At 45.3% G+C, this 24372-nt stretch overlaps 1 protein-coding gene across 1 annotated transcript in view; it reads right to left on the bottom strand.

Moving 5' to 3' along the window:
* The window catches only part of IPO13 (importin 13), a gene marked incomplete in the record, with an annotated part of 1347960 nt that overhangs the window by 549182 nt on the left and 774406 nt on the right, over positions 1 to 24372 (bottom strand).

Genomic DNA, 24372 nt, shown 5'->3' with positions numbered 1-24372 from the left:
GGTGCAATCAGGATCATTTTTGGCTCTTCCTGCCTGGCTTTTATGAGTACCTTTGGGAGGAGAGGTAAAGGAGGGAAAGCATATACTTGTAGTTTTTTCCAGCTGAATGAGAGGGCATCCATTTTCCATGCTTGTGGATGGTAGCTCCTTGTGCAGAATTTCTGTAATTGGCAGTTCTTTGGGGAAGCAAACAGATCTATGTCCGGACTCCACCATTTATGTGTTACCATTCTGAATATTTGTGGCCTCAGTTCCCATTCGTGTGGGTCCATAATGTTTTCGCTTAGGTCGTTTGCCAGTGTGTTTTTCTCTCCTGGCAGGAATTGTGCTTGCAGATGAACTTGGTAGTTTAGAGCTGTGTTCCACAAGGTCATGGCTTGTCTGCAGAGGGGGTAGGAGTGTGTGCCCCCTTGCTTGTTTATGTACCATATAACTGTGGTGTTTTCTGTCTTTAGTAGTAACTGTCCTGGATGCAGCAGGTCCTTGAAAGCTATAATAGCATTTTGTACAGCTAGTATCTCTTTTTGATTGATGTGGAGAGGTCTATGCACTGTGGGTCACTCGCCCTGGATACATTTTCCTGCCATGTGTGCTCCCCAGGCTTAATCCGATGCATCTGTTGTCAGTGTCTGTCTGGCTGTGGGTTGAGTGAAAGGCTGTCCCTTGTTGAGGTGACAAGCTTGTGCCCACCATCAAAACTCCTGTTGTAGACAAGGAATTAGTGGTATAACTGTTTCCAAACTTTGACAGTGTTGAGACCATACGCTCTTTAGGTACCATTGTAGTTTCCTCATATGCAATCTGGCATATGGAATTAGTAGTATGCAAGATGCCATGTAGCCCAAGGCCTGCAGAATTTTTCTTGCAGGAAGTTGGGTCTTTGTAGCCATGAAATGAAAACATTGAGTCAGTTGTCCTTGCTTGTCTGGCGTGAGATAAGCCATCTGGGCCATTGTGTTCAAGCTGGCACCCAGGAATATTATCTGTTGTGAGGGCACTAGTTTTGATTTTTTTTTCGTTTACTATGTACCCCAGGCAACTTAATAACTTTTTTACGTACACCAGATGCTTTAGTAGAATGTCCTTGCTCTCTACTTGAATCAGGCAGTCGTCCAGGTATGGATAAATCTGAATTCCTTTTTGCCTGCAAAATGCAATTACTGGTGCCAGGCACTTTGTGAAGACCCTGGGCGCAGTAGATAAGCCAAAGGGCAGTGCAGAGAATTGATAGTGCATTGAATGAGCTTGAAATCTGAGGTATCTTCTGCAGTTTTGTCTGATAGGGATATGCAGGTATGCCTCTTTGAGGTCCAAAGTTACGAGCCAAGCTTTCTTGCCCAGCAAGGGAAGAAGCTGCTGTAGTGTCAACATTTTGAATTTCGGAACATCCAGGTAAGTGTTTAGTGAAGAAAGGTCCAGAATGGGTCTCCAGGCTTTGTCCTTTCTGGGAACCAGAAAGAATCTTGAGTAAAATCCTTCTCCTTGTTCCTGTGGTGGTACCTTTTGAATAGCTCTCATATCCATGAGTGCTGTAATTTGTTTTTGAGCCTCTGCCCATTGATTTGGTGGCAGATTTGGCATTCCTTTTAGCCTTGGCAAGAGTGTGAAAGTGGAACCTGTAACCTTGAGATACAATGTTGAGAATCCATTTGTCTTTGGTGATGCAATGCCAGTTGTGATAGAAAAGTGCCAGTTTTCCTCCTAAGGGGGCTGCCAAGAGAGAGCTGTTTAGCAGCTGCAGTGGAAAGTCATTGAGGCTGTTTTGTATAAGGTTGAGGCCTGTCTTCCCCTTATTTCTGGCCTGGTGTACTCCATTGTCGAGGCATGTAAGGGCCTTGTGTCTGACCTCTACCTCTTGGATGTCTGCATCTGCCCCTTTGAAGTCTATCTGTGACTGGAAAGGACCAATTCTTTGTTGTCCAATTTCTGCTAAAACAAGGAGGCTGAACCTGTAAAAAAATCTTTCACCTTTGCACAGATTTTGCCTTATCCTCCATCTTCTTTAATACCTCCTCTGCCTTAACTCCAAACAGCACATCCCACTGCAAAAGTGCATCCAATAATTTGACCTTAACATGATCTGGTAAAGTATGTTCTTTTAACCAAGCATGCCTTCTAATGACAGAGCCTGTAACTGCTGTTCTACAGGAGGCCTCTAAGGAATCAAACCCACATTGCAAAGTATGTTTTCCCACTTGTTCAGCTGCATGCAATAATTCCTGCATTTCTTTAAGGTTAGGAGCATCTTTTGTTTCAACTGAGACATCAAAAATTGCTGATATTTTAGCACGTGAAACTGGCAATTCAAGGCTCTCATTGCTAAAGTTGCAGATGTATATACCTTCTTTCCCCATCTGTCTAATGCTCTGGAATCTCTGTCAGAGGGAACTGGGTGTTTTGCTGATGATGCCTTAATCCCTTTGGGTCCCTGAGAAATAGTTTCAGGGTCAGCAACAGGGCTTTTGTACAGAAATTTGTGAGAGTCAGGGACTCTAATATCTATCAGGTTTAACTGGGGCTGGGGGTAAGGAGTCAGGGTTTAAACTGGATTCAGTGTACACATCATCCACAATATCGAAAACTGGCGGGATAGCAAGGGGTCTGTGTTGAGGCAATAAAAGGAAGTCTCTGAGCCTTTTCTTGGATTTTGAGTAATCCTGGCCTTCCCAATGGAAATGTTCCCTCATGGTATGTAAGGTCTCTCCAAAGGAGTAATCCTCAGGCGGAGAGGCTGATGGAATTGATTCCTCAGCATCTGAATCCTCATAAGGGGTAAAGAATATCCTAGGTCCGAGGAAGAGTCTGAGGAAATGGACACCTGGTCAGAAGATTCATAGTCTGCATCCTGTCTGGGCCTTTTATCAGGAGGGGGATGGGACCCCCTGATCAGGGTGATTAGGTCCTCAGCCATTTTTAGCATTTGTTTCTTAGGCATGGAAGCCTGCCCTGGAGAAAGTTGTGTCTGTTTCTTTGCTTTTAAGGGGGGCTTAGACTTAGCAGAGGGTTTAATGGTTAACTGGGTAGGTCTGAAAACACCCTCTGTAGCTGTGGATTGCTCAGCTACTTCGGTTTCCTCTGTAGGGTTAGGATCGGAAAGCTGAAAACCTAGTGTGTCCGAATGACCAGCCAGCTCTATGTGGGAGTCGGAGGCGGTCTGTGGTTCTGTGGTAGCGGTCGTCAGGGGCTGCAGAGGCGCCTCGCTGAAAACCAGAGAACCGGCGACCGGCCTAGAAGAGGCCTCGTCGTCAGTTTTGGGCCTCGGATGCCTGTCCTTGTCCTTGCGCTTTTTAAGCATTGCGGTCGTCGGAACTTCCGACAGCATAGTGTAATTGAATTTTCTGCCAAAATAATGTCGGGCAAAATCAAACCGACGTTTAATAGTGCACTTGTTAAACCTAGCACAAAACCAACAACCAGTGACATCGTGGTCAGGGCCTAGGCATGGAATACAATAGGAGTGGAAATCCTTATGAGGTATTTGCTTCCCACAAGAAATACAGTTATTAACTTTTACTGACATCGGTCTGAGGCAAGAAAGTTTCCCCAATGGGGTACTTAGCTTTTTTAGAAGACTTCGGTTCTGGATTCGGAATGAAAATCTCAGGAGTCGGCCGACCGGCACTTGCGAACTGCTTCTGCTTCGGGCACCGTGCGGCAAGAAAGACTGCAGAAAATGGCGTAGCTGTCCTAATCCTCTGTGAGGTACTTCTGTGGTTTTTCCAGCTGTTGAGATGTCTTGTGAGGTACATTCCGAAAGGGGCGTTGTGCTCAATAATGGGTCTTGTTAGAGCTGAGTACAGGAGGACAATGACCTGACCTCTTTTTCTGGATAAGAATCATTTCATGATAAGGTGCGTCATGTAGAAGGATTTCCTGACTACTGTGGCAATGTGATTTTCGAAGGAGAGACTACTGTCCACCTGAGTACCAAGGTCTCTTATCACACCTTCAGCATTAAGTGGACTGCCGCCTATGTGGTAGTTCATGGGTACAGAGTTTTTACCAAAGGGGATGACAATGCACTTTTTGGCGATGAGGTTGAGGCCATGGCTCTGACACTAGGCATCTGTATCAGTGAGGCCCTTCTGTAGAATGTCCACGTCGTTTGGGGACTCTACTATGGCACCTAATTTGTAGTCATCTGCAGACTTCATCAGCCAGAAGCCGTCTGTGTTAGCCCTTACTTCAGAGAAGTAGATACCAAACAGGAGAGGACCCAGGACTGAACCCTGTGGTAATCCACTTGTCAGTGGTTTGAAGTCAAATTTGGAGTCTGCAGATTTTACAGTGTGGGTTCTGTCAGTGAGCCAGCTGGCAAACCATCTTGTGATGTATGGATTTATACCCAGTTTAGTGAGTTTATCTATAATTCCAGAATGGGGGATGGTGTCGAAAGCCATGGCGAGGTCAAGATAGGCTGTGTGAACCGCATTACCCTCGTCTATGGCTTTGGTGACTGTTTCAAAGAAGCCTATCAGGTTCAGGAGGCACAGTCTTCCTTTTACAAACCCGAACTGGGTGGGGTCCAGAGTTTGGAGGTTACCAATGTCTGTTTATGAGTTCCATGATAATACGTTCCATGGCCTTGCAGACCAGGCTCGTCAGGCTAATACTGTGATAGTTCCCGGGGTCCGTGGTGGCTCCCCCTTTGTGGAGTGTTATAACTGTTGCTGTGCGCCATTCAGTGGGTACAAAGCCTGATGTGAGGCTATGACTGAACATAGTGCTTAGGTGGGGGGCCAGTTCGTTCGAACTTCGTGTAGAACCCACCCAGGGATGTTGTCCGGTCCCACAAAAGCTGTGTTCTTGGCTTTGGAGAGTGCAGTTTTTACCTGTGCAGTTGTGATTGCAGGGGCTCTGCAGTCTTCCGGTATAAATATGGGCCCTTTGGGGGTGACAGGGGGGTAAAGTTTGCACTGAACCTATCAGCCAGGATGTTGGCGATATCAGTTGGTTCTGTAATTTTCGTGCCATTGTGCTGTAACTCAGGGCAGATCTGGGTGTTGCCATTGAGATTCTTGACATAGCTACAGAATGCTTTGTGGTTGTCCTTAGAATCAGTGGCAAACTTGTTTTCATAGCTAGCTTTGGAGGATTTTATGAGGGATCTCAGCTTGTTGTTGAGGCTGACCAGGGAGCTCCTCCACTCATGGGATTTTACTCTCTTCTGCAACAGCAGGGGACCACCAGATTGGTTTCCTTTTTTTGGAGGATAGTGTCTTGGTTCTGTTAGGGATAGCATGATCCATGCACTCATGTAAGTGCTTATAGAGTGCATTTATGTAGGATTCAGCAGTCATACCTGTATTGTCCATCTGCATGGGTGTCATGAAGTTAGCCACTTCTGTCTTAAGAAGCATGAAGCTGGCATTGGGGACATTTTTTACAGTGGTTTCCTTAATTGGGGGGGGGGCTAATTTTTCCACAACATCACCATTCTTTAAAAATACATGCCAGTTTTTGCAAATGCTGTCAAAAACTGAATGACTAAATAAATTATAAGTTGTAATAAAAATAAAACATATCTATTATTAAAATCTGTTGGAAATTCAGTAATTGTCATTTGTGTACTTGAACGTCCAATAGGTACATAAATACCATTATTTGTCTTAGTGGTGACCTCATGGACTAAACCACTTAACAATTGTTCAGGATAACCCCTTCTGTGGAACATATCTACTACTTTCTTAGCTTCCAACCTAAAATTATCATGATTAGAAACCATTTTAGCAACACAAACTAATTGCCCCTTAACTACTGCCTTTTTTATGTTTATGGTGCCAGCTAGAGTACTGCAAATAAGTATTATAGAAAGTAGGTTTCCTGTATAAATTAGAGTAGAAACAATGATTTATAAAATCCTTCCAAATCTCACCATCTAAAAAGGAAATCTCAACAATATTATTAATATACAACAAAAATTCATTCAATTTCTCCTCTGTATCCATCCAATATATAAAAACATTGTCCAAAAATCTAGCATATAAAGACCAAACTGAAAGCCTATTATCACATTGGGATTGTCACTTAAGCAATTTAAGGGTTTTTGCTTTGTCCTACACACTACTGTTCACATTAAGGCAGCTACACATAAGCTGTCAATAATACCATCCAGTGCTCACATGCATGCCTCTGTGCATGCCACAAATCCAAGCTACAGTGTGTCAGTGCGTACAGTGCTTATAAATCAGACAGCTCTCAAGTAGTCACTTATCAATTCTGGTTATATATGGGTCACAGTCAGAGCTTCATCCCTCTGTATCATGAAGCTGACTTGATCTCATGGATTTTTTTGGCCTACAGTAGGACAAAAGGAGCAGGTATCAGGAATATGTCTGCAACTGAAACAGAAATAAAATGTTGTCTGGAGTGTTTTCAGCAGGAACAGTTTTTACTTTGGATGCTGGATTAAACAGAAAGAACAGAAATCAAACAAATGAGCAATAATATGGGAAAACTGGAAAAATATAGGCCGTCAACAATAAACAAAAATTAAAGTAAGTTAGATGGATATACTCTGGCTGAACTGATCCTCCAAGAAGTTGGGGCATACACTGTAAGAAAGATGAAAAGTACTACAGCAGTAGCTAGGCTGCTTGGTGATCTGGACAATGTCCATACCCCCATTTCACATCCCAGTCAGGCTAAAGTTGAGACCCCACCCTCAAAAAAAATGTATTCAGACATGCAAGCAGCCATTATGTCTAACCAATATGTATGTAGAAAGGCTCTTTACTCAAACTCACTGCTTATGTGCAAGGAGCTACAGGCACGGTTCGCTAACTATGAAAAAAAAATCTTCAGGTTGGGCAAAGCACTATTACTTATCAGGATAATAGCGCCTCCTCAGACTATGTCAAACACCTTTACTAAACAGTAGCAAGGAGCTTTGCTACAATTCTTAACACACAAATTATGGCTGGCTGTCACTTAAGCAGCCATAATTCAGTTGGGGCTGCTTAAACCTTTGCTAGCTCTACTTGCAGGGCCCAAGTAGCACCACAGTCACAGTGCCAACTGTGTCCATAACAGCTTATGTCTGTTGCTTCTTCTCCACTGTCCTGCCCTTGCTATAGATCGGCAATGTTCATATGCTGACACTGATGACCAAGGTCAGTGCCACGGACAAAGATCTGCTTCAAAACTGTAGTTAAAACTATCCTAACTTAGTTGCTATAACCAAATGAAACAAAACTGCAAAAAAGATCTGAGTATTCATTTTGATACCTTGTGCTTTAAAGCCTTCACTTAAACAATATTAGTCAATCACTCACATTCTTCAAGTGAAGAAAAAAGCACTACAATAAAAACAAGCAAAAAATATGCAATGGGCAAATGTTAACACCTGTACACACAGTATGCAAAAATTGCTTAATACAATTGACATCAACACTTTTTGACAAAATATCAACTGGATAAACCACCCTATTAAACAGACTAAAGCTAATAATTTGGAAGTTCAGAAGACAACTTACTGAGTCACACTGTAAGAAATCTCAAGAAAGTGGCTTCCACAAGGCTGTCAGAAGAAAAAAACTAATGATTCCTCAAGAAAGTGGCTTACACAAGGCTGTCGAAAGAAAAAAACTAATGATTCTCCTACGATAAAGTAAAAAAAAGAAGTTATGTCTTACCATAACGTTCCATCTAAGTTGCTGATCTTCTTCCAGTGATCACTGATGGGTTCGGTTCCGAGCCCTCGGAACCAAGTCGGCCTTATACCAAGCTTGCGTGCACCAAAAACTCTAGAGTTAAGCTGCTACCCACAATGTCCTTTGCTCAGTTACCTCAGATCGAGTTTGCATGCAACATATAGAAGAAGAAATAAGTCAGAGGCCATCACTGCGCAGAAACCCTAATGCACCACAAAGACCCAGAAGATCCGCCAGGAACCTTAGGAGGGGGATGGTGGGAGGGTGTGATGACTGGAAGATGATCAACAAAGTACAGTTGTGTACAATTACCATTAATGTAGATGTTCAAGTGTATTCACTGTTGCAGTCATTACATTTGGGTAATCTGCTGGCAGGTTGCCCTCAGTCGGCCTGAATAACAAAGTCTTGGGTCCTGCGTCGGTTGCAGTCTCCTCTTCCATGACGTCAGGTCGTCAGGGGTATAAAACATGCAGCCGACGCCATTTTATTCAGTTTTTCTTGTCCCAGATGTCAGGTGCCCCCCAAATGGGGAGCAAAAAAATATATATATAAATAAACAGAAATATATGTAAATGCACTTTTAGCAAGATAAACTTTACCTTCATGTAAAAGCAAATACACCACAAAGGCTTTAGTATATAGTGAAGGAAAGAAAAGGTATAGAAAAGGGGGATGGGCGGGTGTGTAACCCGGACTGCAACAGTGAATACACTCGAACATCTACATTTATGGTAAGTGTACACAACTGTACTATGTTCTTCGTGTTTCACTGGTGCAGTCATTACATTTGGGTAGAATCCCAAAGCTATGGATGGGAGGATGGAACTAAACAGCATTAGGAGCGGCTATAAGGCCCTGCAGAACTGCAGTGGCAAAGCCTGCCATGGATTTGGAGAAGAGAGGCAAATGATAATGCTTTGTGAAGGTATGAACAGAGCTCCAAGTAGCAGCCTCTAGAATGTCTTTGGTTGGAACCCCTCTGAGAAAAGCTGCTGAGGTAGAAGCAACTCTGGTGGAATGTGACCTGATCCCCTTGGGCACAAGTTTACCATGGTGCAAAAGCAGAAATGAATGCTAGTGGCTTATCCACTTAAAAATAGTCTGCTTTGATATAGCCTTCCCCTCTGACCCTGCAGCAAATGCTACCAGTAGTTGGCTCAGACTTTCTTAGAGATTTGGTCCTGTTTAAGTAGAATCTTAGTTGTCTGTGTACGTCCAATGAATGCAGAATCCGTTCCCCCTTGTTCTGCAGATTTGGGTAAAATGTTGGCAGGTGAATTGTCTGGTTAAGAGCCACACTGGACACCACCTTAGGCATAAAAGAAGGATTGATCTTGAGGGACACCCTGTCCACGTAAAATGTAATAAAAGGCTCCACAGCAATGAGAGCCCGCAGTTCTGAAACCCTTCTTGCTGATGTGACTGCCAAGAGAAAAGCTGTTTTCCAAGACAGAAATTTTATATCCGCAGTAGTTGCTGGTTCAAAAGGAGGCAGGGTGAGTTTTTCCAGCACAAAATTGAGGTCCCATGCAGGAGTTGGTGATCTTCTGGGAGGCCTTAATTTGGCCCCTCTAAGATACTGTTTAAGCAGAGGATGAGAAAAGAGGGGAGGGCTCTGTGTTGTATTGAGCCGAGATGGCAGAGGCATGGATTTTTATTGAAGAAAAAGATAGGCCCTTGTCAAGCTTCTCAGTCAAATATTGTAAAATCTGAAGGATATTGGGCTTTGCTGTGTCTGTTCCTTGTGCTTGATTCCAAGCACAGAATCTCTTCCATTTAACAGCTTAAGATTTTCTAGTACTAGGCCTTCTGGCTTCCAAAATGACATCCATCACAGATTTACTGAGAGGTGTTGTTTGAATAATTAAATGATCAGCCATGTTGCAAGATTCAGAGTTTGGAGCTGAGTGTGCAGAATTTGATTGTTCTGCTGAGACAGTAGATGAGGTATTTGAGAAAAGTACCAAGGAGGAAGTTGAGAAATATTCCTTAGAAGTGGGTACCAGTGTTGGCGAGGCCAGTCTGGAGCAACTAGGATCATTTTTAGTTTTTCCTGTCTGACTTAGTAAGACCGTGGAGAGAAGAGGCAGGGGGGAAAGGCATAGACTGAAGGATAGGGCATCCACTTTCCATGCTTTTTTGTGATGAATTCTTGTGCAGAATTTGTCCAACTGATAATTTTGGGGAGAGGCAAATATATCTATGTCTGGGCTACCCCATTTCTGTGTTAACATGCTGAAGATTTGTGGATGCAGTTTCCATTCGTTCGGGTCCATAAGATTTCTGCTTAAGTCGTCTGCCAGAGTATTTTGTTTTCCTGGCAGGAATTGAGCTTGAAGATGTATTTGGTAAGTCAAAGCTGTGTTCCACAATGCCATGGCTAGTCTGCAAAGGGGGTAGGAATGTGTGCCCCCCCCCTGCTTGTTTATGTACCAAATAACTGTGGTGTTGTCCGTCTTTATCAGTAGTTGTCCTGGATGAAGCAAGTCTTTGAAGGTTGTCAGAGCATTCTGAACAGCTAGCATCTCTTTCTGGTTGATATGCAGATGCATTTGTTTTGGGCTCCATTTGCCCTGAATGCATCTCTCCGCCAGGTGGGCCCCCCCAAGCATAGTCTGATGCGTCTGTAGTTAGGGTTTGGGTGGCAGGGGGTAAAGTGAATGACAGTCCCTTGTTTTGGTGACATGTCTCTGCCCACCAAAGAAACTCCTGCTGTAGGCAGGGAATGAGAGGAATCATTGTTTCCAGACTCTGACAATGTTGACTCCATAAACTTTTTAGATACCATTGAAGTTTCCTCATATGCAGTCTCGCATATGGAATTAGTAGAATGCAGGATGCCATGAACCCCAAAGCCTGCAGAATTTGTCTTGCAGATAACTGGGTTTTTGTTGCCATTTGTTTGAAGTATGTTGTCAGTTGCCTTTGTTTGTCTGGCGTAATGTAAGCCATCTGGGCAGTTGTGTTCAAGCTTGCACCCAGGAATGTAATTATTTGAGAGGGTACCAGTTGGGATTTCTTTTCATTTATTGTGTACTCTAGGCATGTTAGAAGCCTTTTTACAAACGCCAGATGTTGAAGAAGAGTGTCCTTGTCCTCTGCTTGAATGAGGCAGTCGTCCAGATAAGGATAAATTTGTATGCTTCTTTGTCTGCAGAATGCAATTACTGGTGCCAGGCACATTGTAAAGACCCTGGGCGCAGCAGATAAGCCAAAGGGCAGTGCAGAGAATTGGTAATGCAAAAAACCTGCCTTAAAGCGGAGATATCTTCTGCATGCTTCCCTTATTGGGATATGCAGGTATGCCTCTTAAGTCTAGAGTCACTAACCAAGCGTTCCTACACAGCATAGGCAGTAGCTGTTGTAAAGTCAGCATTTTGAATTTTGGAATGTCCAGGAACGTTTTCAAAATCGATAAGTCCAGTATTGGACGCCAAAAATTGTCTTTTCTGGGTACCAGGAAAAGTCTTGAATAAAAACCTTGTCCTTTTTCCTTTTCTGGTACTGGCTGAATAGCTCCCATATCCATGAGGGACATAACTTGTTTCTGAGCCTCTGCCCCCTGATTTTGTGGCAGATCTGGCCATCCGTTTGGAATTGGCAATGTATGGAAATGAAATCTGTACCCCTGGGATACTATGTTTAATACCCACTTGTCCTGGGTAATTAACTGCCAATTTTGAGCATGAAGTGCTAGTTTCCCCCCAAGGGGGCTGCCAAAAGTTAAGTGCTTGGTGATGGTAGAGGAAAGTCATACTGTAGGGTTGTGCTTTGTTTCCTCCAGATTTGGAGGTGGAGGCACCCCATTGCTTTGACCTGTAAGAACCCTGTGATTGATATCTGGAGCCTTTTGAGCACCTGGAGTTGCCTTGAGCGGCTCGGTTGGACATAGGAAAAGACCAATTTTTAGTAGGCCAGTGCCTACTGAACCTGCGTGGCTGCACTTGCAAGAAATCTTTTCCAGTTTGCATAGATTTAGCTTCGTCTCCCACTTTCTTTAAAACCTCTTTTGCCTTATTACCAAACAGAGTATCATGCTGCAAGGGGGGCATCCAACAATTTAGCTTTAACATGATCAGGAAGATTTTGCTCCTTGAGCCAGGCATGCTTTCTAATCACAGATCCAGTAACTGTGGCCCTGCAAGAGGCCTCCAAGGAATCAAAATCACATTGCAAAGTATGCTTTCCAACCTGTTCTGCTGAATGCAATAATTCATTTAACTATTTTCCACACAATCAGAAATCAACATAATTTTCTGTTTCAGTAAGCCCATAACATGCTGTTGATATTTAAGCATATGAAACTGGCAGTTTAAGGCCCTGATTGCCAATGTAGCAGACATATAAACCTTCATTCCCCATCTATCAGAGGGGGTAGGATTTTGGCTGTAGAGGCCTTTACACCCTTGGGACCCTGTGAAACAGTCTCAGGATCAGCAGCAGGATTTTTGAATAGAAATTTGTGGGAGTCAGGAACCCTGTAATATCTGTCTGGCTTACTAGGAGCTGGAGGGTAGGGAATCAGGAGCCATGCTTGATTCTGAAAACACATCAACAATGTCTAATACAGGAGGTATTGCCAAAGGCCTATGCTGAGGAAAGAGGAGGAAATCCCTAAGCCTCTTTTTTGATTCAGAGAAGTCCTGACTCTCCCAGTGAAAATGTTCCCTTAAAGTATGCAAAGTCTCTCCAAAAGAGTAATCCTCAGGAGGAGATGCAGATGGGATGGATTCCTCTGCATCAGAATCCTCATAGGGTAGAACGGAAAATTCCTGATCAGAAGAGGAATCAGAAGAAATGGAAACCTGATCTCAAGATTCATACTCAGTGCCTTGCCTAGGCCTCTAAGCGGGGGAGGGGGGCTTGGGAACCCCCGATCAAGGTAATTAAGTCCTCAGCCATTTTCATCATCTGTTTTTTAGGCATAGGGGCCTGAGCACGTGGCTCATGCATCGTTTTTTAGACATAGAAGATGCTTTTGACCTTGTTTTTGAGGCTGGCGTCGGTTTAATATGAAAATGTTGAGGCCTGAAAACACCCTCAGAAGCCGGTGCCTGCTCAGCGGCTCCGGACAATCCAAAGGAGAGACATCCGCAGGTTCAATACACTGAGAATCTCGTGGCATACTGGACTCCGAATGGGTCTCGGTAGAGGCCTGCGACTCAAAAGTAGTGGGTATCAGGGGCTGCAAAAGCGCCTCACTGAGTACCGGCGACTGGCTTAGGAGAAGCTTCATCATCAGTTTTGGACCTCGATGGTCTGTCTCTGTCTTTCTTTGCATTTTTTGTGAACTCCAGTAGTCGGATTGCTAACCGACGACATTTCAGGATAATTAAATCTTGATCCAAAATATTTAGAAGCAAAAATACACAAACGCTTAATAGTGCGTTGGTTAAATCTAGCGCAAAACTGACAGCAAGGCACGTTATGATCTGGGCCTAGGCAAGGAATACAGTACAAATGAAAATCCTTATGAGGTATTTACTTCCCACAAGTAATGCAATTATTAACTTTTACTGACATTGGTAAGGAGCAAGAAAAAGTTTTCCCAATGGGGTACTTAGCTTTAGTTTGAAGACTTCGGTTCTGAAACTCAAATGCAAAATTTCAGGAGTCGGCCGACCAGCACTTGCGAACTGCTTCTGCTTCGGGCACCATGCGGCAAGAAAGACTGAATAAAATGGCGTCGGCTGCATGTTTTATACTCCTGATGACCTGACGTCATGGAAGAGGAGACAGCAACTGACGCAGGACCCAAGACTTTGTTATTCAGGCCGACTGAAGGCAACCTGCCAGCAGATTACCCAAATGTAATGACTGCAACAGTGAAATAGGAAGAACATCTCAGATGGAACGTTATGGTAATGACAACTTCTTTATCTGAAGTCTTTAATCTTCTTCCTATTTATCACTGATGGGACAGAGTCCCCAGCTACTTGGAGAACCTGGGTGCCCCTTATGGGAGAACATTCCCGAGAACCACTGACCCAAAGGCAGCTCTTCCCCTGGAGATCAGATCCAATTTGTAATGCTTGATAAAAGTGTGGGGCTTAGCCCAAATGGCAGCTGCACAAATGTCATCCATGGAGGCCCTAGAGTGTAAGGCAAAAGATGCTGCAATAGCCCTAGTTGAGTGAGCTTTGATTTGGCCAGGCTTAGATCCTTGTAAGTGAATATGTGAAGGCAATGCAATCCCTGAGCCATTTAGACAAACTAACTTTCGATACTGCGCCTCCCATTCCAGGACACGCAAAGGAAATGAAACTCTGGTCCGACTTGCGAAAGGATTTAGTTCTGTCGATATAGAAACGTAATTGTCTATGAACATCCAAGGAATGTAGGCAGTATTCTCCCTTGTTAAGAGTAATTTGGGAAGAACACAGGGAGCTCAATGGACTGGTTAATCAAAAAATCAGAAACCACTTTGGGGAGAAAGGATGGGTTAGTACGAAGTGATACTCTGTCCTTATGAAAGATCAGATAAGGGCTCTTTATACATAATGCTTGTAATTCAGAAATTCTTCTGGCTGAAGTTATAGCCACCAGAAATAAGGATTTCCATGATAGAAATTTTAGATCACATGTTGCAGCCGGCTCAAAAAGGGGCAGAGAAAGAGACTGCAAAACCCAGGACAGATTCCATGCCTCCACCGGCTGTCTGATGGGAGGCCTGCTGTGGAAAATACTCTTGAGGAAGGTCTTGCAAAGGCGAGAGGAAATAAGTGGCACTCCATCTGACCCATTATGGAAGTTGGAAACAGCTGCTAGATGGACTTGAATGGTGGAAGCTGAGGCCCCATTGTCGAACAGTTCAGCCAGATAATGAAGAATAGTGGCTATGGGGGCTGAGAATGGGTCTATTTTCTGATTATGTGACCAAACAGATAATCTTTTCCATTTGTCCCTGTAAAGTTTCCTGGTAGATGGTTTATGACAGGCCAAGATAATATCACGTACGGGTGGAAGAGAGGGTTTCCTGCCTGGCAACTAACAGAAGTGGAGAAACCAAGCTGTCAGCTTGAGAGTGGACAGATTCAGGGGAGTCAGCCCTTGTGGGTGAGATATGAGGTCCTGACAAGTGTCTAGGATCCAAGGAGGTTGTAATAGATGAGGTCGAAGGAAGGGAAACCACACTTGACGAGGCCAGAACAGGGCAAAGAGGATCACTCTGCTTCTCAACCGAATAGCTTTCCTTAGAACAAGGGAGATCAGAGGAATCTGAGGATAAGCATAAAGGAGACCCGTGGGCCAATCGTGAGTCAAAGCGTCTCTCGGTGACTCCCTGACGGGGGAAAAGAGGGCAAAGTAGCTGCTGCATTTTGTGTTTGAGGGAGAAGCGGAAAGGTCACAGCATGGCTGGCCCCAACAGCAGAAAATTTCCACCGCCACACTCGGGCTGAGACACCACTCGTGACGATGAAGAATGCATCTGCTCAGCCTGTCCGCAATCACTTTGGAGCTCCCCGGGATATGTGGTGCGATCAGAAAGCGGTTGGAAGCTATCACTCACTGCCAGATTCTCATGGCTTCACGACATAGGGGGTAAGATTTGGTCCCTCCCTGTTTGTTTATGTACCAGACCACGGACATGTTGTCCAACTGGACAGCAATTGTTCCGGATGGAAGGAGCGGATGAAAAGCTTGCAACGCCAATAGCACTGCTCTTAACTCCAGGACATTGATATGCAAGTTAACCTCTACATCGGACCACGTGCCTTGGACTGACTTTCCCTGGAAGTGGCCCCCTCCACCCCATCAGGGAAGCATCCGTGGTCACCGTGGCACTGGGCTGGGGAGGCTAGAAGGGGCGACATCAAAGATTTTCGTCCATACTCATCCACCAGAGGAGATCTAGTTTGCAAGTGTTGGTGATGAGAATCTGTGAGCTCAGGGGGTGAAGACTGGGTATCCACTGGGCCTGAAGGAGCCACTGTGGTAATCTCATGTGTAGTCTGGCTAAGGAAACTATAGGGATGTCTGCAGCCATAGATCCCAAGGCTTGGAGGGCTTCCCTTGCAGACCCCTTTCTTCGACAGAGTATCACTTGAACTTGTGCCCTTAGTCTCTGAAGCCTGTGGAGAGGAAGTGAGATCAGGCTTGACTGGGTGTTGTATATTGTCTCTATGAATTCCAGTTGTTGTGAGAGTTGAAGGTTGGATTTCTCCCAATGTATGGTGATGCCTAGTGACTCCGCTAGAGCCAGGGTGTAGCGGAGGGCCCTGACCAGAAGACGTTTGGTGGGGGCGGAGAGGAGCCAATCGGCTAGGTACAGAAACACCTGTAATCCATGAAGTCTCAGATGAGCTGTTACCACTGCAAGGCATTTTGTGAACACTCTGTGGGCCATCGAGAGACCAAAAGGCAGGGCTCTGAATTGGTAGTGATTGGCTCCCAACCAGAAGCGAAGGAGGCTCCTGGAGCACTTGTCCATCTTGATAGGGTAATATGCATCCCGGACATCTAATGGGCACATCCACACACCCTCCCGCAGAAAGGGGAGGATGGTTTGAATCGTGACCATGCAGAATTTGGTCTGAACTACCGATTTTAGTTGGCTGAGATCCAGAATGGGCCTCCAGTCCCGTTTTCTTTGGCACCAAAAAAATCTTGAGTAGAACCCTGATCCGCACTGATCTGAGGGGACCTGTTGGATGGCTCATTTTTGACAGCTTTCGTATTTCGGAAGCTGCCTCCTCCCTTTGATTGAGCGGAACATCAGGAAGGGATTTCGAAAGTCTTGGATAAGCTATTAGGGGAATATGGTAGCCTCTGGTAATGATTCTCTGCACCCACTGATCATTTGTAATGGAGTGCCAGGCAGATTGGTGCACCCACTGATCATTTGTAATGGAGTGCCAGGCAGCTTGGTGCAGAGAAAAATGCACCCTGACTGCTTCCAGAGGAAAGCAATCGGGCAGCGCCTCAGGAGCGCTGTTATGGTTTACCCAGAGAAGGAATCTCTGGAGCCCTGGTTCCAGGGACTCCTTCTGGACATTGAGACTTCTTGTGCCACAACTTCCTGCTCCTCTGATTCCTGGAAAAGGAACGTTGAGGTTTGGAAAAGCGTAGGCCAATGGCAGACAAGGTCTTCCCTTCTTGCTCGCACCTGGCTAATGTAGCCTTGACCTTTGCACCGAACAGAGCTGATGGCTCGATAGGGGCATTTACAAAGGAAGACTTGAAGGAGTCCGTGAGATCACAAATGAGCATCCAGACGTGGCATCTCATGACTCCGCCTGCACCCACAGCTGTAGCTGCTTCTTTGGTTGCATGTGACAGCAACCTCATGGCTGAATTTGATATTGATTCTAGGGTGGCAAGTTGGGAAGCAACTTTATCTCGTGCTTCATCCGACACTTGGCCCGCAAGGGTTCCGGAGAGTTCGGAGATAAGATCTCTCTGGAATCTCATAAAATGTGCCAAAAAGTTCAGAGACCTAACTGCAAAGGTCGCTGATGTGAAGACTTGCTTCCCTAACCTGTCCACTGCCCGGGACTCTCTGCTGGGTGGGTGAACAGCAGCGCTATCTTCTGCAAGGTCCTTTATCATGGCTGCCGCCACCACCATAGTGTCTACTGGCAATCCTCTAGACCAATGGGGTTGATCCTCTGGAGGGGAAGAGTACCTTGTCTGATCTCCTGGGGATGGCTTCAATGGAGTCAGGGTTCTTCCATGCTGGTTGCATGATGAGTTTAACCAACACATCGGCAGGGTGGAGGTCACCCAAGACGTAGAGGGCCGAGAGCGAAAGGCTTGCAGGAATACGGATTCCTCCGAGGAAGGACTGGAGGATTTCTAGTCACCCCTCTGTTTCAAGATTTCCATGATGTCTCCAAAGGAGACATAGTCAGGGGGTGACCATGGGGACCCTTCCACATCATCGTAGTTGGTATCTTCCGTGAGGGACTCCTCTGGGGAGTCCATGTGTTTCCTCTTGCACACCCGTTTCCGAGGGTGTTCTTTGGTGGGAGCATCCGAAGAAGACTCAGAAAGGGAAATACCCTGGGTAGGGGTTTCCTGGGCCTTGTGCTCTTGGGAGTCTTCGGGGGGGGGTGGCCTTTGACAGCTGTGGCTCAGAAGGAACTGGTGGAATAACCAATGGATGAGACTGCTAGAAGCAAGCACCCTCTCCATCACCAGGAAAGCAGGCCCGCCCGAAGAGGAGTGGAAGCCCGGAACCGAAGAAGATAAAATCGGAACCGGGGTCAGACCCCGCTCCAGATGGTCCGCCCCGGGAACGGAGCCTCAAGCAGACTCGGAGCGGTAGTCACCCTTAGATCCAAAGTCAGGACCGACAATACCATTGGAACAGAGACCGGAACCGGAGGTTCCACCCCCCCAAGCATGAGAGGTCTCGGGGCCTCAAACAATGTCATTGTTGACGCTGAGGAAGGAAGTCCTCTAGAAAAAGTTGGATAAATGAGCCTTGGATCCAAGGGAGGAGAGTAAGTAGGGGTTGCTGGACTAATAGACCGAAAGCCTGGAGCGGGATAGGGTCTAGACGGATTTGAAATTCTTCTGGTGGTAAGCAGCTGATCAAAAAGGCACACCACATCCGATTCGGAAATGATCCTAGTGGATCTCACCGATGCCCCTGAGGGGGAATAAGGCCGATCCAAAAACAGGCTGCAGACTTGTCCGGCAAATGGGTCCACAGTCGATGAGTATCGGGTCTGTGGTGTTTCACAGAACGGCACCGATGATTCCAATTTCGAAACCGGCAACAACGGTATGGTTGGTGCCGTGAACGGGTTCGGAGCTGAGGTTACAGTACGGGTGGATGACAAAAATAGTTCCGAGGTAGTTATCGGAACAGATATCGGAGCAGAAATGGGTGATGTCGGTGCCGAGGCAGAAAAAGATAAGCTGATCAGAACCGAAGCAGTAGATGGCATCGTAGTCATCGGTGCCGACGAGGCGACCTCTGTAAGCTTCGCTGGAGCCAAGCTCAGAGCCAATGTAGTAGTCAGAACTGAGGAGGCAGAACGGTGCTCTGAGGAGGACTTATGGACCTTGTGTTTATGAATTTTACCTCTGTCAGTGGCCGGTGAAGAGGGGTCCGAGCGAGGACGTTTCTTGTCCACAGAAGGAGGGGATGAAACCTGTGTCACAAAAATAGCCTCCAAAAAAGGCAAAGCAAGTAGGCCCTTCAAAATCAGTTTGTTACGATGTTCATTCAGCGTCCGCTGTCTGAAGCTAGTACAAATATCACACGGGGGTTTCGCCGAAAAATGCGGAACCCCCAAACAGTACACACACTCTTCATGGAGGTCACTATTCAGTAGTTTACTGCTGCAAGAAGAGCAGTGTTTAAACCCCGTAGTTCCCTTCTTTTCAGACATCCCAGAACACACTCTCATACAAAAGGGAAAGAGTGAGGAAAGTGGAGGAAATGAAGAAGAAAGAGAGGAAATACCAACAATGGTCACAAGATAGCACAAGGGTAGAAAGTTAGAAAATACCAAAAATGATAAGAAAGATACCTGTGGGTAGAGCTGAAACAATATAGATAAAGTACAGTTTTGTACCTACCATAAATGTAGATGTTCAAGTGTTCACCCTGCTGCAGTCATCACACTTGGGTTATCCTGCCATCAGGTGGTCCCGCAGTAGGCCTGAATTCCAAAGTCTTGGTCCGGTGTTGGTTGCTGCCGCTTCTTCCCTAATGTCAGTGCGCCAGGGGTATATACAAGAGGCATCAGACGCCATTTTCTTCAGTTTTTCTTGTCCCAAATGTCAGGTGCCCCCAATAGGTAGGCAAAAAATATATATGTAGGTAGATAAAAATAAAACAATACCTTTAGGCACAAGCAAATACACCACAGAGGTTGTATAGGGTAGAGTGGTATAGATAAGTTCAGCTAGTACAGAGGGGATGGAGGGAGGGTAACCTGGACTGCAGCAGGGTGAACACTCGAACATCTACATTTATGGTAGGTACAAAACTGTACTATGTTCATCGTGTTACCCTGCTGCAGTCATCACACTTGGGTTGAATCCCAAAGCTAAGGATGGGAGGCGGAGTTAAACAGGGTTAGAAGAAGCTAGTAGGCCCTGCAAAACGGCAGTGGAAAAACCAGCTCTAGTCTTAGAATATAGAGGTAAGTGATAGCGTTTGGTGAAGGTGTGCACTGAACTCCAAGTTGCAGCTTCCAGAATATCCTTTGCTGGCACTCCCCTGAGAAAGGCTGCTGATGTAGCTGTAGCCCTGGTGGAATGGGACCTAATGTTAGCAGGTACCTGTTTCCCACGATGCGTGTAGCAGAAACGTATGCAATGCCCTATCCATTTAGAAATGGTCTGTTTTGAGATAGCTTTTCCTTGTGATCCTGTAGCATAGGCTACAAAGAGCTGCTCAGTTTTTCTGAAAGCCTTAGTTTTATCCAAGTAGTAACGTGTTTGCCTGTGAATGTCCAAAGAGTGCAGGAGTCTTTCTCCTTTGTTCGGGGGATTTGGGAAAAAGGTGGGCAAATGAATGGTTTGGTTTAGGGCCACACTGGATACCACCTTTAGCATAAAGGAGGGGTTAGTTCATTAGAGAGACTCTGTCTTGATGAAAAATGATGAAAGGCTCCACTGCCATTAGGGCCTGTAGCTCTGAGACTCTTCGTGCTGAAGTTATTGCTAGCAGCAGGGCAGTTTTCCATGATAGGAACTGTGGATCAGCTGTGAAAGCTGGTTCAAAGGGCGGTAGTGTAAGCTTTTCCAAAACTAAAGTTGAGATCCCAAGTAGGTGTTGGTGCTCTCCTTGGCAGTCTTATGTGCTTAGCCCCTCTGAGGTACTGTCTTAGGAGTGGATGTGAGAATAAAAGAGGATCCGTGTCGTAATGAGCTGAAATTGCTGAGGCGTGGATCTTAATAGATGAAAAGGAAAGTCCTTTGTGCAACATCTCAGTTAAATATTGTAGAATCTGAGGAATGTTTGGATCAAGTGGATTTTGGCCTTTAGCCTGGTTCCAGGTGCAAAATCTTTTCCATTTGTCTGAATAGGTTTTCCTGGTGCTGGGCCTCCTGGCCTCCAAAATGACATCCATAACAGCCTTGGATAGAGGTGTTGGCTGGTTGTTTAGGTAATTTGCCATGCAGCCAGGTTTAAAGTCTGAGCTGGCTGTGTAGAATCTGATTGTCTCACTGGGTGAGCAGGTGAGGAATCTGTGGTAAAATCCATGGTGGGCTGTGGGCCATGTTCCTTAGAATTGGATACCAATGCTGGCATGGCCAGTCTGGTGCAATGAGTCATTTGTGGCCTCTAATCTGACTTTCAGCAGTACCTTTGCTAAAAGGGGCAGTGGAGGAAAGGCATACACAGTTAATGTTTTCCAACTGAATGAGAGGGCGTCCACTTTCCAAGCTTGTGGATGGAATGTCCTTGTGCAAAATTTTTGAAGTTGGTAGTTTTGGGGGCTTGCAAACAGATATATGTCTGGGCATCCCCATTTTTGAGCTATCATTGCAAATACTTGTGGATCTAGTTTCCACTCGTGTGGATCCATGATGTTTCTGCTTAGGTCGTCTGCCAATGTGTTTTTCTTTCCTGGCAGGAATTGTGCTTGTAATTGAACCTGGTAAGACAGTGCGGTGTTCCACAAGGTCATTGCTTGCCTGCATAGTGGGTAGGAATGTGTGCCCCCTTGCTTGTTTATGTACCACATTACTGTGGTATTGTCCGTCTTTATTATTAGTTGTCCTGGGTGTAAGAGGTCCTTGAAAGGGCCTTCTGTACTGCTAACATTTCTTTTTGATTGATATGCAGATGCCTCTAATCTGTAGTCCATTTGCCCTGAATGCACTGTCCTGCCATGTGTGCTCCCCAGGCATAGTCCGATGCATCTGTTGTCATAGTTTGCCTGGCTGTGGGTAAGGTGAAAGGCTGACCCTTGTTAAGGTGACATGCCTGTGCCCACCATAGAAACTCCTGTTGAAGGCAGGGAATGAGTGGTATCATTGTTTCTAAGCTGTGGCTGTGCTGAGTCCATATGCTTTTCAGGTACCATTGTAATTTCCTCATATGCAGTTTTGCAAATGGTATTAGTAGTATGCAAGATGCCATGAATCCCAAGGCCTGCAGAATTTTTCTTGCAGGGAGTTGGGTTTTTGTTGCCATTATTTTGAAATATCAAGTCAGCTGTTGTTGCTTGTCTGGCGTGAGATAAGCCATCTGGGCCGTTGTATTCAAGCAGGCACTCAGGAATATTATGTTTTGTGAGGGCACTAGTTTTGATTTCTTTTCGTTTATTGTGTACCTTAGGCAACTTAGAAGGTGTTTGACAAATGCCAGATGCTTTAAAAGAATGTCCTTGCTTTCTGTTTGAATAAGGCAGTCGTCCAGGTATGGGTATATTTGAATTCCTCTTTGTCTGCAGTATGCAATTACTGGTGCCAGGCATTTTGTGAAGACCCTGGGCACAGTAGATAAGCCAAAGGGCAGTGCAGAGAATTGATAATGCGTTGAGCCTGCAATGAAGTGGAGGTCATCTTCTACAATTTTGTCTGATAGGGACATGCAGGTATGCCTCCTTGAGGTCCAGCGTTACTAGCCAAGCATTCTTGCCCAGCATGGGAAGAAGCTGCTGTAGTGTTAGCATCTTAAATTTTGGTACTTGCAGATAGGTGTTCAGAATTGAAAGATCCAGAATGGGTCTCTATGCTTTGTCCTTTCTTGGGACTAGAAAGAGTCTTGAGTAAAATCCTTGTCCTTGCTCCTGTGTAGGTACCTGTTGAATGGCTCTCATGTCCATGAGAGCTGTAATTTGTTTTTGTGCCTCTGCCCATTGATTTGGTGGCAGGTTTGGCATTCCTTTTATCCTTGGTAAGGTATGAAAATGGAATCTGTATCCTTGAGAGACAATGTTTAGGACCCATTTGTCTTTTGTGATGATGTGCCAGTTGTCTGCAAAAAATGCTAACTTTCCTCCCAAGGGAGCTGCCAGGAGAGATTTGCTTGGTAATTTGAGGATTGAGTCATTGTGGTTGTCTTCTGCTAGCTTGGGGCCTGTCTTCTCCTCCTTTCTGGGTAGCAGTACCCCATTGGCGAGGTTTGTAATGGCCTTGTGACTGACCTCTGCCCCTTGGGCATCTGTATTTGCCCCTCTGTGATCTGTCAGAAGCTGGAAAGGACCAGTTTTTTGTTGGCCAATTTCTGCTGAAACGAGGGGGTTGTAACCTGCAAAAAATCCTTGACCGTCTGCATAGACTTTTGCCTTATCCTCCATTTTCTTTAAAACCTCTTCTGCTTTGACACCAAATAATACATCCTGCTGTAAAGGTGCATCCAATAATGTTGCTTTAACATGATCAGGAAGGGTTTGTTCTTTTAACGAAGCATGTCTACGTATGACAGAGCCAGTAACAGCTGCTCTACAGGAAGCTTCCAATGAATCAAATTTGCATTGTAAAGTATGTTTGCCCACCTGCTCAGCTGCATGCAACAGATCCTGCATTTCCTTGAATTCAGACTGTTCAGTATGTGTGCTCATTTTTTGTTTTAAATGAAACATTAGGAATTGCTGATATTTCAGCATGTGAAACTGACAATTTAATGCTCTCATAGCCAGAGTTGCTGAGGTGTATATTTTCTTTCCCCATCTATCTAGGGCTCTGGAATCCCTTTCAGAGGGCACAGGATTTTTAGCCATAGAAGCTTTAGCTCCCTTAGGACCCTGGGAAATTGGTTCTGGGTCAGCCACAGGGCTTTTATAAAGGAATTTGTGTGAATTATGTACTCTGTAGTATCTGTCTGGTTTGGCTGGAGCAGGAGGTAGAGAGTCTGGATTTAGACTAGACTCCAAGTAAACATCATCCACAATATCTAAAACTGGAGGGATAGCAAGAGGTCTGTGCTGGGGTAGTAAAAGGAACTCAGAGCCTTTTCTTAGAATCAGAGTAGTCCTGGCCTTCCCAGTGGAAATGTTCCCTCATGGTATGTAAAGTTTCCCCAAAGGAGTAGTCTTCAGGGGGAGATGCTGAGGGAATAGAGTCTTCATAAGGTGGAAAAGTGTAATCCTGTTCCTCAGAAGAATCTGGGGAAATTGAAACCTGGTCAGAGGAAGCATAATCCTCCTCTTGTCTTGGTCTGTTATCAGGAGGGGGATGGGAACCCCTGATTAGGGTAATCAAATCTTCAGCCATCTTAAGCATCTGTTTCTTAGGTATGGGGCCTTGAACTGTAGACTGATGCACAGTTTTTTTTGGTTTTAAAGGAGTTTTAAGCTTAGCATAAGATTTAATGGTGAGTGTAGTCGGTCTGAAGACACCTTCTGCAATCGAAGGTGTTTCCACTGCACCGGGGTCTACTTCTGCTCCGGTGTCGGAAGGGCCTAATGAAGTTGGCTGCATTGGCCTAGTAGACTCCGCTTGAGAATCCACAGCTGTCTGGGGTTTCAGTTCTGCGGTAGTCAGGGGCTGCGTAGGCGCCTCACTGAAAACCGGAGAACCGGCGACAGGCCCAGCAGAGGCCTCGGAATCTGGCTTGTTCCTAGGCTACCTGTCCTTATCCTTGCGTTTTTTATGCATGCCGGTTGTCGGCTGCTCCGACGGCATGATATAATTAAATTTCCTACCAAAGTAATGTCGTGCGAAGTCAAAATGGCGTTTGAAAGTTTGTTTATTAAACCTCACACAAAACTGACAACCTGTGACGTCGTGGTCTGGGCCTAGGCAAGGAATACAATAGGAATGGATGGCCTTATGAGGTATTTGCTTCCCACAAGAAATGCAT

This window comes from Protopterus annectens, chromosome 10.part0 (assembly GCF_019279795.1).
Source record: "Protopterus annectens isolate FY-2018-M chromosome 10.part0, PAN1.0, whole genome shotgun sequence".
NCBI classification, from domain to species: Eukaryota; Metazoa; Chordata; order Ceratodontiformes; family Protopteridae; genus Protopterus; species Protopterus annectens.
Note: the sequence above shows the minus strand (reverse complement) of the source record. Positions and strands in the feature narration are given on the sequence as shown.